This window comes from Tarenaya hassleriana, unplaced genomic scaffold (genome assembly GCF_000463585.1).
Source record: "Tarenaya hassleriana unplaced genomic scaffold, ASM46358v1 Cleome3, whole genome shotgun sequence".
NCBI lineage: Eukaryota > Viridiplantae > Streptophyta > Magnoliopsida > Brassicales > Cleomaceae > Tarenaya > Tarenaya hassleriana.
The window spans coordinates 4,753,459-4,757,278 of NW_010966177.1; the positions used below are offsets into that span (position 1 = coordinate 4,753,459).

The 3,820-nt window shown below is 34.6% G+C and overlaps 1 pseudogene; it reads right to left on the reverse strand.

Annotated features, from left to right (window-relative positions):
- Positions 1-3,313: 3,313 nt before the first annotated feature.
- LOC104819398 overlaps positions 3,314-3,820 on the reverse strand; it is a 2,230-nt pseudogene continuing 1,723 nt past the window's right edge.

The following is a 3,820-nucleotide window of genomic DNA, read 5'->3' on the forward strand; positions in this document are numbered from 1 at the left end:
TTATATATATATTCGTATATTTATACATACAAATACATATATATATAATATACGTATATATAAAATTTATATTTATATGGAAATATTTGTATATTTATACGTACAAATACATACATATATATATATGTATATATAAAATATATACTTATATATAAATATTTGTATGTGTTTATACGTATAAATAATAAAATACAGGTATAGTGACGCAATTGCGTCACTAAAAGGTGACTAAATTGCGTCACCAAAGGGTGACGCAACTATTTGCGTCACTCTTGCGTCACCTTTTTTCGTGACGCAAATTTTGCGTTATTTTTTGCGTCACCGTTTAGTGACGCAACTATTTGCGTCACTATTGCGTCACTATTTAGTGACGCTTTAGTGACGAAAATATTGCGTCACTATTTGCGTCACTTTTGCGTCACCATTTTAGTGACGCAAATTTTGCGTCACCTTTTGCGTCACCTTTTCCGTGTTTTCTAGTAGTGACTAAGCCCTGATGATGATGATGATGATGATCGGCTTCTTGTTTCGTTTGAAAGTTCTCGCATCCTCTCGAGTTCGATCTCATCTTCAAGGTCAGGATATATGTGCGTACGTATGTTTTGTTTTTATGGGTAGATAAGTGTTCTTCTCAGCCTTTTGGTGAAGTCTGCGATCTAAAACAACAACAGGAGCACTTTATCAAAATTTTCTACCTTTTAAGTTAAGATTATGTTTCTAACCGGAAGGATCAAACTTTCAAGATTGTTTAATGTAAAGCAAAAACCTCGAAGCAATTCAACACATCGGGCTTGTTTGATTCAAGAACACTTACAAGAACCCCAAGAGACACTTGAAACTTTTCGAATGAGATTCATGAATCGATCTTGCCCTAGGAGCCCAGAAAAAGCTTGAAATTTATCAAGCCATAACTCAACACCTGGATGGATTCGAAATTCTTATTCGGAGAAGAAGATAAGAAAATGATGGGAATGACAATGGAAAGTTTTAATCAAAAGGATATGTGTATATATGGTTGGGTGTTAGCACACATTCTCCAATTCTAGGGTTTTCTTTTGGTATTAAAGGAATGTCGGCACAAAGACGAAAATGGAGGCAACTTATAATGTGGTCTCACTTTTTTTTTCCTTGACAAATCAATCGTTTCAGAGTCCAGACAGAGACTATTATTGGAAATTATTTTGAAACAAAACTGAAAAAATAAATAGAAAGATGAAATATTAGAATATGTATTTTACTTAGGGTCCGACCATCCGGCTCGGACCAATTCGTTCCGATCCACTTCATTTTCGGCCATCTTGTTAAGACCATTTTTATTCGGGTCGAAAAATTCAAGGGTCAGACCAGATTCTTCGAATTCGCGAACTGGTTCACGAACAGAAAAAAAATAAAAATAAAATAAAATAAAAATATATAAAAAATATTATAAAAATAATAATTAATATATTTTAAAATAATAAAAAATATTTAAATTTGATAAATTTTTTTTAAAATTATTTAAAAAACATTAAAAAAAATACTTTTTTTCTGGTTCACGAGTTAATTAGTTGTTTGGCTCGTTTTTTTTCCGGACTCAAAATGTCTCAATCCAGATCAGAAAAATATGGATTGGCTCACGAACCAACTTATTTTGATATCCTAATTTTATTTGAGATTTATAAAGTAATTAAATCTTGAGTAACATGAACATCACATCAGTACTATATATATGCTACGAAATAAATATACTTTCTTTGATTGTTTCAATAGCCAACACTAATTTCAAGACAATATCATTCGTATTTTTTTTTTTGGTTAAAGATCATTCGTATGTGTTTCAACATGATAAGTCTTAATTAAGACCTTTTAATGAATTTTATAATGATGAATAAAGGTTTATTCGTATTTTAAAATATCATAGGTTCAAACTCACGTTTATTTAACATTTTGTTCATGTATTTGAGTGAGTGGGTCTTTTTATTAAGATGCATAAAATGAATAATTAAGTTCTTTGGACGACGTATGGTAAAAGGTTCAAGAAGAAAAATGGTGCTAAGGAAATTTAATAACGAAAATGGGATTGTAGGTTATATTTCAAACGTAGTAGTTTGATGCAATTAAGCATATATACATATACACACACATACATGTATATGGTGTAGTATATGTATACATGCATCGTATATATGAGGATGGCATTTAGACTGACAGCTAGAGGTTGGACCAAAAGTGTAGGTTTTTCTTTAGAGCATCAACGTTTAAATACCCACAAAAAGATTGAGGACCACTTCTATATATGTGAATGGCAAGTGAGATTTTCTGCCCACATTTTAAGAATAATTTCTCTTAAATGTATGGTGATTAATTTATTCCAGTATACAAACATACATACACATGTACGTATGTTCTCTATGCGGCATACATATCGAACAACAAAATCCAGTACTACTCAAATCTCTTTCCCGGTTGAAGTCTTGGAACTTTCATGCATGCGATGATGATGATGATGATGATGATGAACATCACCATCAGTTCAATTTTATTGACTCTTTGGCATTCCGACAAAAACCCTTCTCCACGTGGTTGTTTACACGACATGCATGGAAGGAGAGGAACAATGCTATCTTCAAACAGCAGTAACGACACGCCAATGATCCATATCTCTTAAAAGTTGTAAATCCATACACTACCCTTAAAAAGATTCCTCTCCGCATGCAGGGATCAAATACCCTGTATTATAATTGTGTATAGGTTTTATTTTTATTTTTATTTTTTTTTCCGTTAACCAGGAGGTTCACCTAGGCCTTCGGCTCAACCTACAACCCCCTAGGTTTTATTTGCTAGCCCGTATATTTAGCTCGTTTGCTTAAATCCATTGCCTTGAGATTTTCAAATCTTGGAAATGTTTTCATATGTGTGCATGTGATGTACTTACACACACGTATTTGTGTATCAGAAGTTTCTCTTTCTGGGACCTATGATGGGACTCGCGTTTCTGGGTTTAGTTTCCTCAACTCTTGGTGCATGAACTTGTAATCTTCAACATGATGTGTATATATGTACGGGTTCTCTTTCCTGACAGGAGCTGTCGCTGTCCGCTCTGTACGGCAGTTAATGCGAGGATCATGCCGAGGAGAGAACAAAATCGAGGGGCAAAACGTATTCACACAAACATTAGGAATATGCAGAATCCATCGATTTAAAGGCTCTGGGCCAGAGAGTGTCTGCTCCTTCTGATGTGTATCATTGATTCAGACCTGTCCTGTCCTGTCCTGAAACCTGCAGACAACTTACACCAAGAAACTATTCCGTGGTACACATTACAAGACTTGGATTGTTTCAACTATGGGATTAGATAGATATCATATGATTCCATGCACAAACAAAGTTTGGCTTTTGGCCTTTGCTGATACAACAGAAGAAAAGGGACATTGAAAGACTAATATGAAAGCCTTGAGGAGTTCACGGGGCAAGTAAGTGGTCTAACATCAAGCTGAGACTGGGAGAAACCTGGAATGGAAGAAGAAGGACGACGATCATTTCAGTAGCCAGAGAATGGATCACTAATAATTGATTTGCCAGGTTCCACATGACTTCCCCTGATTGAGCAGTAAAGTGGGTTATGGAAGCAAAACATAAACATAAGAGCACATTAGTTAATGCATCAAGGACACTTCCACCTCACTGTGCAGCAAATAATGTTCAATCTTTCCAGTTTCAGCCAAAATCGGCATATTTTTCCTACGCCTATTCCCTTAGCACATATTGTGAATCTTTTTTTGGTGATAACCCGAAGAAGGAGATAAATGGAATAACTCGTAGAAACTATCCTTTGGTTCAG